This window comes from Megascapheus bottae, chromosome 7 (genome assembly GCF_031878675.1).
Source record: "Megascapheus bottae isolate mThoBot1 chromosome 7, mThoBot2.hap1, whole genome shotgun sequence".
Lineage (NCBI taxonomy): Eukaryota > Metazoa > Chordata > Mammalia > Rodentia > Geomyidae > Megascapheus > Megascapheus bottae.
The window spans coordinates 58746302-58759761 of NC_143515.1; the positions used below are offsets into that span (position 1 = coordinate 58746302).

General features: G+C 42.1%; 1 protein-coding gene across 1 annotated transcript in view; it reads right to left on the reverse strand.

The window, feature by feature from the left end:
• Positions 1 to 1231, reverse strand: part of LOC150060861 (regulator of microtubule dynamics protein 2-like) — a 42636-nt gene extending 41405 nt beyond the window's left edge. Inside the window, exon 1 of the mRNA XM_090337131.1 lies at positions 935 to 1231. The gene's annotated coding sequence lies outside the window, so the exon portion shown is untranslated. The remainder of the gene's footprint in view (positions 1 to 934) is intronic.
• Positions 1232 to 13460: the final 12229 nt, after the last annotated feature.

Genomic DNA, 13460 nt, shown 5'->3' on the forward strand with positions numbered 1-13460 from the left:
TATGATTTTAAAATGAAGTATAAAAGCAGTAAGTTAGAATAGCTGCTTGCCCGCAGTATAATTTTAACGGCTGTCCAAAATTTAGTTCTTATACGTTTAATTATGTTAATAATACATGTCTGAACTATGGTGTAACAATACAGTAGTTAAAAGTTTTTGTTGAGCTAATCGCATTTACTCTGACGAGCAATCAAATACAAAGAATTCCTGCGGCAATTCTTGTTCTCTTAGGGCAAATTCGAGTGCAATCAATCCAAAGCTGACTTTACAGAAAACTCGATCGTGATGAGGATGTTAACTTTCAGGTTCCAGTGTTCAAACAGAAAATGCTTCCGGCACGCAGCTAGTAGCTACGTTCACCTATCGGCTGAGTCCGCGGGGAGGGTTACAAACTCCCCCAAATGACCACCCCGAGGTAGGGGTGGACAATCAATTCTGCACGAGCGGCAGGAGGAGAGGCGGCAGACAAGCCTGAGGCTCTGGGTTCCTCTGAGATCGGATCCCCCGTGGGGACCCGGAAGAGCCGACCCCGCGGTGAAGCTCGGTCCTCAGTCCCGGGTCTCACGGTTTCTTTTAGACTCCGGGCCCCTGCGCCGGCAGGGCGGCTCCGAAGGTGAGGGGCCGGGTGACACACTCCGGGGCTCGCCGCCAGCCCGCCGCGGCCCGGGGAGGAGGGGCGTCCGGCGTGGACATACCCGCGACCCCCGGGCGGCTGCGGCTTTGCCCAGGCGGACGCGGACGTGGAGGACGCGGACGGAGAGTCCAGCGCGGGAAAATGACGGCCGCGCGCTAGCCCGCTGCGTGGGGGGGAAGCAATGCCGCGACCCGGAAGTGCAGCCGCCGCCCCCAGAAGCGCTTCCGCCGCCGGCCGCGCGCCCGCCGCCGCGGGGGCCTCCCGCCCTCCCAGTCGCCCCTTCCTCTCGTCCGTACGCACCTGCGTTCGCTGGGCGGGGTCCTCGGCCGCGGGGGACCAGGGAAATCCCACACCGGGACCCGCGGGCGATCCGGAAGCGGCGGACCCAGCAGGCTGTGTCCCGGGAGCCCGCGGGTCCCGAGGTCCGGCGCCGCGGCCGCTGCGTCCCGACCCGGATGGCGGAGGCTCGAGGGGCGGAGCCGGCGGGGGCGACTGAGCCACGGCTCCCGCCTCCTCCGGCGGGGACCAGGGCTCCCCGGGACGGGCGCCCCGCAGCCTGGCCGCCGGAGAAGCGAGCCGACCTCTCCCTTGCCTGGCCCGCCCCGGCCCCGGGCGGCTCCGCCGCCGCCGCGGCCTCCGCCCCGGCCCCGCCTCCCCAGCGCCCCCGGACCCCGCCGGCCCGGTAACCTCCCCGCACTCCCGGCCCCGCACCGTCCACGGGCAGCTCTCCACGCCAACCCGTTTCCCTTTTGTGCTTACACGGACCGTGACTTAGTTGTTTTTCTTCTTTAGTGATCTTCCGATTTACTCACTGAGTTTTGAGAGTGTGTCCCTGCCATGCATGGAGCAGAGACGATGAAAATCCCTTTGCTCTTTTTTATCAGCACATGTAGCACACTGTGATATTTCAGAGGTGAATATAAGGTATTTTTAATGTTCCCTTTTAGTGAGTAAAATTCTTTACATCCCTCCCACTAAAAACTACCATCTTTTCCTTTGGTGTTCAGTTTGACAGTTTCACTTTTCTGTAGTCGTTTGTATTATTTGGCAAATAAATTCTGTAAAAATCTGTTCACATACTCTAGCATTACTGGATTAGATTTGAGCGTATATAGAATTCAGTCACTAAATTACTCATCAACTTCCTGAAAAATAATTAAAAGCGATTATATTCCTGTTTATCAAAACATGCAACGTTCTCCATGGAATCAGATGAATTGTGCAATACATAGGTTTTTATCTACTGACAGAGCTTTGAGAATTTTATATTTAGGAGGTTTACCTTTTAGTGTTTCTTTTTGTTTTTGGCAGTACTGAGGCTTGAACTTAGACTCTTAATGCTCAGTAGTTTGGCATTCTACCACTTGAGCCACACTTCCAGTCCCATTTTCTTGCTATATAAAGCAATACTGAAGCCTAGCCACTCATTTTATTAAAAGTTAAGAAAAAAAAGCAGGTGCTGGGGCATGGCTCAAATTTTTGAGGCCTTGTGTTCAGTCCCTAGTACTATACACACAAAAGTGAAGAGCAGTGTAATACTTCATTTTCTTCTCTGGTTTGAAAGATGCCTTTCTGAGAACTATTTTCCCTCACTCCTGTCCTATGGTTTGCAAACATACTACCTCGTGGAGGGTAGCCCAAGTGGCTTACTATGTGCCCACCAGTGTTCAAATTAGGTAAGAGAGTTTGGGGGAAAAGGAAAAATAGCACAAAGTTTAATGTAAATAAGGTTTTGAGGGTTTTTTTTGAAGATCGCCAAACCACAAGAAATTTACAAAAGACAAATTTCTGGAAGTAACTGACTAAAATGGTCTTTCCAAGGAAAAATGCTGTCTTTGAAAAATTGTAGGAAAGGGCATTTAATAAATATTTTCATAAGACGGGTTAGTGAAACAAATTACTAATCATTTAAATGCAATAGAATGGTTAGCTCAGTATTCCTGATGCCAAAGAGTAAAGTGGTATTTTAGAGAGATTTGTAAAAATGATAAATAAGCGTTTTCTGTAAAACTGTTTAGAAATTCAGGGTTAAACCAATTTACTGAAAAAAATAAATACCTCATTAAGAGACATTTCATATTAGAAACTTTCTATTTTGTTAGTGAAGTTGCCTTCAGGCATAACCAGTACATTTGCCTAATAGATACTAACCTTGCTCAGTGGTTATCAGCGATTTTTCCAGATTGTTTCAACACAAGAATGAAGTATCTTCAGAGATTTCAGAAGAATTTTTAAGTTGTATTCTTACACCGATGTTTGTAGCCTTCTCAAAATATGGCAATAGATACACCACTAAGTGGACTCAAACACACTTCTGCAAATGCCCTCCCTCATTCTTTCATCATGAGAGAAAGTGGTCCAGGACATCTTTGTGTGTATGTCATGGTCACAAGCCAAGGTCATGTGCAGAGTTGAAACATTTTAAAAGTTGAACATTCATCAGACAAAATGTTATAAAACAGGAGTAAAAATAACTAGTTTTATTTAGAATAGGAACAAAATATTTCATTTTGATCTTGGGTGTGAAGTCAATTTTGTGTAATATTCTCCTGGAAAAAGCTAGGGGTTAGCAGTTTTGTAGGTCTGCTTTCCTAAGGAGATTTTGTCCAAGAAATTGTTCAGAAGATCAACATAGAACACAACAAAACAGAACTCTTGGTATATAAATATATCTATAGAATGAATTTACTCCACAGTTCCAACAATGGTAGATTAATCATTGTTAAAACTATAATTATGACACAGTTGGACTCTGATTCAGGGAAGTAAATCTAGAAAAAAAGATTTCATCTAAAATTTAGTGATTTTTAGCAGAATGCCTGTTTTATAAAGTAGGCAATCTGAATACATTGTATATCTACATAAATATGGGTTTTTTTCTGTTAGATCATATTTTCTAGGCAGGCACTGTACTGCATTTGTTTAATAATGTTTTATCTGTTGTAATGGCCTTGACATCTAAAATGGATAAAGTAGACATGTCCCTTCCGGCTGATAACTGTCCAGTGTCCAAGGACAAGAGAAAATCCACTCTCCATTTGTGTAATCTGCCGGCACAAAAAGAATTCTTCATCAGCCACAGGCTCTGCTAGATTTCCAGCAATTGCAAGGAAAATATCAGCCATTTAGCCACAGGGCTTTTTGGTGGCCTTACGTAGGCAAAACAGCCTTCCAATACTCCTTAAGAATTAAAAGTAAGACAATTTAACTGTAATGACTTTATACTTTTTTATACTTACCTGTTTTCGTGGTATCAGAAGCATCTTACTTCTCAGACAGTAGGAACCAGAAAGAACCTTTCTTCTGGACACAATCAAAGAGTGTAACTCAAGGAGTGTCCTACTTAATAGAAGAGAAACTTTAACTGACTTGAATAAATTTGAATATTTACATTTAGAAATGGAGTAATACTGCAGAGAGAGTACAGTAGTTTAAAGGATTTTCATAATATATCTACTTGTGCGAATCTAGTCGGAGACAAGATGCTTTCATTATCTTCCTTGATGAACTGCAGTTTTGAGGTATGAGTATTAGTTTCTCTCCCTTTAAAGAAATAAGAACAGTAAAGTAATATATTGCTACTATGGCTTACATTGTTGCTTCAAAAGTATACCTAATTCAAATACTTTAAAAACTCTGTCATTGGAGTATTTTAAATAAATAAATTTTCCAGGTCCCGGAGTTTGGCCTAGTGGTAGAGTAAGGGAAGGGGGAAAACAAGATGATGGAGAGGGGGTGGGGGGAGGGAAATGAAGACAAAAACATGAGAAGGGGCATCAATTTGCAAGAAGTAATGCACCCATTACCTGATAAATGTAACTGTAACCCCTCTATACATTAATTTTTTAAAAAAAGAATAAATAAACATTCTATTAGCTCAGCCTCCCCTCTTGGGCTATTAAAAAGTTTGAAGTTTCTTCTCTCAGGTAGCTTCCACCTGCTTAACCCACTCACCAACTACTAAAGCTACTATCATCATGAAGGGCAAAGTGTTTTTAATTTCCCAGATAAGTGTCTTTTGATCTCTTTGGAACAGAGTTTCTCAATGTCAGTGCTATTGACTTTTTGGACCAGAGGATTATTTGTTGTGAGAAATCCATTCTGTGTAGTGTTTGGCAGCATCTTTTTCACTCTACTTGTTGATAGACCATATAGTAACATGATACTTCATAGACTCTGAGCCTTAGTAAAGGGATTGAACATAGGCACATTCTTCTAGAGAAGAAAAGAGTGCTTCGGTAGGCTTCTTAATGCTCCAGCTCAAAAGAATATACTACAGAAATGTTGGATAATTTCTTAAAAGGGTAGTCCACATCTTACTCATTTTCCTATCTCAATACTTGACATTCAGTAATATATATCTTGATCTTAGATGGATGAACTAATAAGTGGATATATAAATAAAATTAACCACTTACCTGACTTACTTCTATACTCATTCTAAGTGGGAGAGAACAAGAAGGAACCCTGGTCTTCACTGACCAATCATATCCTAGAATAGGAGGAGAATTAATAGAGGTCACCTCCATGGGAACATTTCATTGGACTCCCAGCTCTGGGGCTTTTCTCTAGGGTGAATCTATATTTAACTTTCAATTCCAATAATAACTTGTTACACATACACAGCATCAGTAACATTACTGAACCAAATCATAGATGGTGTAAATATTGACAATTGTAGAAAGAAGCAAAACACAGAGAAGGAAAATCTAGGTGAAAAGAGGATCACAAAAACAGCAAGAGGCTGGACAGCCTGTTAATACCCATGATTCTAAAGTTTTTTTTTCTAATTTAGTATAAGTTTTACATTTATATTTATACTTATATATTTATACTAAAGTTGTTTATTTGTCATGCTACTGTGCAAATTCCATCTGAAAATAACGTAAACTGTATCTAAAAAAAGGAGAAAAATCCAACCTAAAACAAAAAGGAGTACTAGGTGCAGACAGAAAAAGAACAGCACTGGTGAATACCCAAAGAACAAAGATATAAAATGAAGACATTCTTATTTTTCCTGGGCCTGGTGGTTCTTAGCACATCAGCAAAGAGTGTTATGGTTCAGACAGTTTCAGCCTTGAGCTGTAAACAGTCGGTGTTGAGTCATCGGTGCTCTTCTCTGTGTACTGAGGAAGAGAGGTCACCTCAGCAATAGCCAGCAGCCTCTCCCTACCCCACAAACCTGACCTTGCTTCTGAGATCTCTGTAGGAAGAGAGTGACATGCTGGAAACTCAGTGTCTCTTTTTACCTAAGGGGCATGGGAAGGGGTAGAGGTTTGCCAAAAGAATCTATTGCCTTGTAAGAAAACTGGTGTTCACCCCCAGAGGGAACTCAGCTGGTTAGTCTTGGCTCAACCCTCCTGTCGGGGTCCTTCATCCCTGGTCCCTCTCTACTAGTAGGGGGATGGGGAAAAGCACACCCCAGACCAGGCCAAGTCACGAGAGGAAGGGGCCCAATGTCCTCCAGCACTCAGCCCTCTTACCCCGGAGCACGAACAGAGACGCCACGCAGCTTCATCAAGGCAGGAAGATCTCTCTCTCCTTATTCCCTAAATCCCTCCTCCTTATATTGGGTGAGGGAGCCTATCAGTATGCAAGATGGACAGGACAAAGAGATCCACGTGTTTTATCCCTACTACATGCCTCAGCAGAAAGTTATTAGACACGGCGTTACTCGGCCCCCAATATCTCCCCCGTTTTTATCTTAAAAAAGACAAAACTTAGGATATGTGGGGCTACCACCATATTAGATCGGCTGTACCTGCGTTAGGTGTCTCCAAGCTTATTACTCTTCTTACCCGTCATGGGATCACCAAGTCCTTTTTACTTGGCCCCTGTCTTAGGTCGATAGGCTAATAGCTGGGACCTTCCCCTCTTTGACTACCAGCCGTCTATTTAAGCAAACTAGACTTGAGGGGATGCACCTATTTCCATGGGAGCAAACGCCTGTCGCATTAGCATTCACTTTCTGCATTGACTTTGTATTATTTTAGGCAAGCAATATAGACATATTACAATTATAGCACACAAAAACAAATCCAAACTGATCAATCCTGCCCATCTTTGATCAAGTCCTAAAATAGTAAAGATAACCAATCACCTAAAGTTCAACATGTGTCTGATTAACGATAATTATTTGTGTACAAAGAGAAGTCGTCAAGTTGTCAAACTAAACATTAGACAGATTAATTGCTCAACTGAAAATGTTATATGGCAGGTCATCAAGCAAAATCTGGAACAAGCAGCTACACAAAAGGTGCTTATCACCTGCTCCAGAATATTCAATTGTTTTTACAATAAATCAATTCATTGATCACGCATAACAATTCCAGTCCTCACATGAGGATCAATGGCTTCTGAGATCTACAACGCAGTGTTCAAAGCATTCTCTGTAGAAACTGCAGTGGCAAGGGCAATACTTGCAGCAGTAATGGCAGCTGCAGATGTGGCAATGGCCACCACCATGGTCAGGAAAATACCAAAGTCTCTTTTACTGATGAGCGGGAAAGCATTCTCCTCCACCTGTACAGGCACTGGTATACACTGAGGGGCTCTGACTACAACAGCCAGAGAAAACAGGGAAACATTCCAACATTAACTAAGAGAACAACATTAATAATTAGAGATTGAAACCAATAGAAAAACAAAGACTATCACACAAGCAAACTGTATCATAGCCAAGCAATAGAAGAATTAGAAATACTGAAGAAGTATTGGTTAGAGGAAGTGGCCAAGACTGTTGAGGTCCCAGCAGCGTTATCCTCAGCGATGTTGATAGGATCGTCATTGCTGCGTGGATTCGTTCAGGGAATCGCACTCATAGAAGAGTCTTCATCTTGACCGACATGCTTCCGAGGAGTCTCCACCGTCTGACCTGTCAGTGACTCCAGCACCCAAATGAGACTGACAGCATCCTGTGGAAAAACACAAACACTTCCTTGCCCCCACATGAGGACAGGGTCTGGTCCTTTCCAGTTTCCAGAGAGAATATCTTTCCACAATACTAAAGGTTTATGACTTCTAGAAGGATTAAAATGTCTATCTCCTGCAGAACGTCCTTCAGCACCAAGAGTTAGAAAGTTTAAAGTAAAAAGAGCTATAGAAAGTCTATCCTTAGGAGTCTTCCAATCTCCCCCTTTTTGTTTTAAAAGTAATAATTTTAATGTCTGATGTGCACACTCTACTATCCCTTGTCCTTGAAGATTATAAAGAATATCTGTTTTATGAGCAATATTTAAAGTTGCACAAAACTGAGCAAAGAAGGCAGATATATAAGCCAGACAACTATCTATTTTTATACTTTTAGGCATCCCCATGGATGCACATGCATGCAGCACGTGAGATATGACATCCTTAACCTTTTCTCCAGCATGAGAGGAAGCAAATGTGAATCCAGAATAGGTATCAATAGACACATGCACATACTGTAGAGTACCAAGGCTAATATTCCCTAAGAGATGTTGAAAATCATTTAAAGTAATCAATTTGTCTTTAGCAATCTGAATTTTTTTGTGGCTTAATACATATATCCATAATTTGATATCCCAAATACAAAATGGAAGAAACTGATTGTACCTTTTCCTCAGCTATATGGAGTCCATGACTCTTTAACATACGACATTAAGCCAAAAGGTTGTAAAAGTAAATTTAAATTAGGGTGTGCTAATAAAATATCATCCATATAATGTATTACTATCATGTCAGGATAACTTTCTCTAAGGGGCTTAATGGCCGCATCAATATACACCTGACAGATTGTAGGGCTGTTAGCCATGCCCTGAGGTAGGACTTTCCATTGAAATCTTTGACAAGGACTTTCATTATTTATAGCGGGTACTGAAAAAGCAAACCTTGGAACATCCTCAGGATGTAATGGAATAGAAAAAAAACAATCCTTAATATCAATAGTAATAATTTGATATCCCTTTGGAATAGCTACAGGATTAGGGAGGCCAGGTTACATGGAACCCATAAGTTGCATAGAATTATTAATAACCCTCAAATCATGAAGAAGTTGCCATTTTCCAGATTTCTTTTCTATTACAAAAATAGGGGAATTCCAAGGAGAAGCAGAAGGCTCAATGTGGCCAGCTTGCAATTGTTCTTGTACTAACTTTTGGGCCGCTTGGAGTTTTTTCTTTGACAAGGGCCACTGAGGGACCCAAATAGGATTATCAGATTTCCATGTTATGTTTAACAGTGATTTCACAGTAGCCCTTAAGAGTAACCAACTCCACAGCGGTCATTTTTTGGGGTTATAAACAGAGGCTAAGAATTTCCTTGAAGATGTTTTCCTAGACCTTTCCTTTCCAGGTCACCCTGTTTCAGCGCTTTCTCCAAATCTAATTTATGTAAATCCCATTGTGGCACATTAAGAAGTCCTTCCTTTAAACCAAGGACTTACTTTTGCTATCATATCCACATAAGCTTCAACCGTGGCTTCTTTTACTGCAGCACCATTAGCTTTAAGTAAATCTTTTATAACTCTAACCATTCGGTTCTTAGAAACATCTGACCCCATTATTCTGGCATATATATATATATATATATATATATATATATATATATATATATACCCCCTTTCACACACACATTCACGGTCGTTCCGGTCTGAACCCATTCCGGTTCTATTCTAAAATATCCTCGCCCTTACACTGCTCTGGCCAGAGACTCCCGCGAGGTTCCTCCCTACCATGCCCGAAGTGACCTGCGCTTCGGAGGTGATCTGGGAATAATCTGTTAAAATCTTCTACTATTAAAACACCTAGCTGCTTCTGCCATGCTTGCCTCTCCGCTTTGACACAGCTGCAGCTTCTTTTTGGGTTGCCTTCTTTATGGGTTTTTTTCAGGTTTCTCTGGTTTTTCAGTCTTTTCCTTAGGTTTGGGAGAAGTTTTTGGTTTTTCTTTTTTAAGCACTCTCATGCCCTTTCGTGCCTCTTTTGTGCCCCTTTCGTGCCCTTTTTGTGCCCCACGTTGGGTGCCAGTATGTCGGGGTCCTTCATCCCCGGTCCCTCTCTACTAGTAGGGAGGATGGGGAAAAGCACACCCCGACCAGGCCAAGTCACGAGAGGAAGGGGCCCAATGTCCTCCGGCACCCAGCCTTCTTACCCCGAGCACGAACCTTCACCACGCAGCTTCATCAAGGCAGGAAGATCTCTCTCTCTCTTTATTCCCTAAGTCCCTCCTCCTTATATTGGGTGAGGGAGCCTATCAGTATGCAAGATGGACAGGACAAAGAGATCCACGTGTTTTATCCCTACTACATGCCTCAGCAGAAAGTTATTAGACATGGTTTTACTGGGCCCCCAACACCCTCCTATGCAAATGAGTCTGGGAGAAGCCCGGGAAAGAATGACCAGGTTAGGAAATGATCTGAGTTTGTAAAAAAACAGTCTGTGAATTGTAGCCTAAAGAATTTGCAGATGGCAAGAAAAGTTGATAAACTAAAATCTTCCAAAGGAATGGGGACAGGGCTCTACAAAAGAATAAGAAACTAAGAAGGACAAAAGAATGAGGAAACAAGGACAGGGAATGAAATCTTTAGCCTCTGGCATCACAACTTTACAGGAAACAGAAAGGAAGCCCATCAGAACTCCAATTCTCCCCCATTTAACCTGAGACTAGCCTCTGTAATGAGGAAGACACATAAGATGGCTGAGATGGGCTGAAGGGCTGTCTTCCTGTAGCATACTGCCATATTTCTTCTCCAATAACCTTTCCTATGACCTTTCTATGTTTGCTTCTGTTGTGTTGGCCAGAAACAGGGATTAAGTATGCCTTTTTCTGACTTGGATTCATTGAAAGATAACATGCCTGAGAAATACTGAGAGTGGATCTGATCTCACCAGTGGAAGTGGTGGACCACTACAAGGCAGGACCATTGCAAGGAGGGGAGGAACTTGTGCATCTCACAGTGTGGTACTTACCTTCAGCTGAATGGACTTGAGAAGATGCATACAGGCAGACTTACTTCTACTTTCCACTTACACATACCCAGGCTACAGTGAGTCAGTGCACTCGATCAACTGTCATGACTAAAGAAAGAGAACTGGACCAATATCACCTCCACTGGCTCTCTCCATCAGAAGCTCTTCAGGGATAGGAGGCATCACAGTCAAGCAAGGAGAGGGCACATAGCCCCACGAGAAAGAATCCCTACCCTTCACAACTCCACTGATGGCAGAGGAGCAGGAGTTGAGGTGGGAGAAAGAGAGAATAATGAAGAGCAAGTCTAGTCTGCTCTAGGGGTAGAGGGCAAGTCTAACTTGATCTTGGGTGACTGAGAGTTCTGGGTGGAGACTAAAATGCCAATTGGGCTACATTTATATATGTAGTTAGGGGGCCAACCTGCACAGTGATCCAGGGAATCCGCTCTGCAGCAGAAAAGAGAAATTGATGGGAATATATTGTTTCTCTTCCTGAGAGTGGATGTGGGTAAGTCCAGAAAAGAGAGATATTGGGAAAGACAATAAAGTAGAGCAAGGATCTAATCTATTGTATAATTTTCACCACCCTGTAATTTAATTCTCTTCTGAGAAAATCTCCTTTTATTGTTCAAAAAACTGTAGTTCTGAAGATCAACTTTACCATATATATATATATATATTTTTTTTAAGGGAAGACGATGGCTGCTACTAGGAAACACTGTTTAGTGAACACAGTCATACTCTATACTGAGAAGGCCCACAGAGTTTTTTCTAAAAGAACAAGTAGTATGCATTGTTGGAACATTTGAACAACAAATGTTGGCAGGATGTGGGGACAGAGGAACCTTACTGCACTGCTGGTGGGAATGTAAACTAGTACAATCACTCTGGAAAGCAGTCTGGAGGTTCCTCAAAAAATTAAACGTGCCAGGCATCTGTAATCCTAGCTACTCAGGAGGCTGAGATCTGAGGATCACTAAAGACCATGAAACTCTCAGCTCCAATTAATCACTAGAAAAGGGGAAGTGGGGCTGTGGCTCCAGGGGTATGGCAGTAGCCTTGAGCTGAAGAACTTGGGGACAGTGCCCAGGTGCAGAGTTCAAAAACCAAACCAAACAAGCAAGCAAGCAACAACAAAAAAACCCTAAACATATATATTCCCTACAACCCAGCTGTCCTAGCCTAGGCATCTACCCTGAACATGGTGAGCCAGGATATGATAAACACACCTGCACATCCATGATCACTGGTGCACTATTCACAATAGCCAAGATATAGAAACCACCAAGATGCCCCACAATAAGTGGATCCAAAAAAATGTGGCACCTATACACGATGGAATTTTACACATTCATTAGAAAGAATAAATTAATATCATTTGCAGGAAAATGGATGGAACTAGAAGAAATCATATTAAGTGAGGTAAGCAAAGCTCAGAGAGACAACAGGCTCATATTCTTTCTGATATGCAGAAATTAAGCTATATAGGATTCTAAATACTGACATACAGCCAGACCAAAAGAGAAAACCCTTAGGAGAGAAATGCAAAGGTACAATGCCTAAGTACCACGAACTCAAGGAAACAAGAGAACTCTCTTCTTTTTTTCCTTTTCTTTTTTCAATTTTTGTTTTTAGTTTACAGTCTAATTTTTTTTTGCCAGTTCTGGGCTTGAGCTCAGGGCCTGAGCACTGTCCTTGGACTTTCTCAAGGCTAGCGCTCTACCAGTTGGGCCTCAGCACCACTTCCAGCTTTTTTTTTCTATGTATCTGGTACTGAGGAATCGAACCTGGGTCTTTGTGCATGCTAGGCAAGCACTCTACCACTAGGCCAAACTCCTGGCCCTATAGTCTATTTTTTGATGATTCTGTTTTCCTTATGTATGGAGTATTCAAATGTGCATCTTTGGAAGGGGTGGGGAAGAGCATAGATCATGAGGGAAAAAGGGTGGACAAATGCATGGGCGAAGCTGGAAGTATGCTGATGAACGTGAACTAAGCAACTTGTGGGTGGAGACAAGAGGGAGGGACTAAGAGAGAGTGAGGGAACAGGAGACACTGTACAAAAGGAAATGTACTCATTACTCGATTCATATACTTGTAATCCTTCTGTATATCACCTCTATAATAATAATAATATTAATAAATGAATTATTAAAGAAAAGCAGGGGGGTAAAGAAACTGGGGCTGGACACAGTGGCACATCCTGTAATCCTAGCAGCTCAGGAGGTAGAGATAGGAAGATCACAAAACCTCAGTGCTGAGCCAGTAATAAAAAGCAAGATCCTATCAGAAACTAAAAACAAAACAATCAGAAGTGGATCTGCTGGGTAAATACTTAGTTTTGAGTTCAGTCCTCAGTACCCTGCTCCCACCACACACAAATGTAAGAAATGTCCTGGAAACTTCTAGAAATGTTTGTAGTTCTCTTAAGTTTTAGAGATAGCAGAGGGGAGGGGCTGTCACATTGAGTACTGACATTAACACGATGCTCTTTATGCTCACAATAGTCTCTCTGAAATGTCTGTGGTATATAATGTTAAATGGCCTACTGTATTATTCATATGGACTTGGCTGGTCTGCTAAAGTGTCTTAAAATTCAGATGATGGTGCGTCTTCTCAGCATACAGGACTTGATGTTTGCTGATTCCATTAACTGTAGTATTTCTTCTTCCACCTGTGAATTCTGTGTATATAGGAAATCACAGTGATGAAAATGACACATGTATTACTAGTAGTTGTAAATCTTAAGCAAAGAGGTCATTAGGAGAAGTGCTCATGGAAGAGGTGATATATCTAAGGTTGGTTGATACATTTGATACTTGGTGAGGTTTGGGGGCTTTTATTTTTTTGACTTTAAAGGTAATGGGCTCTGAGCGTGTTTGAAGAAGAAAGTAAAAAAA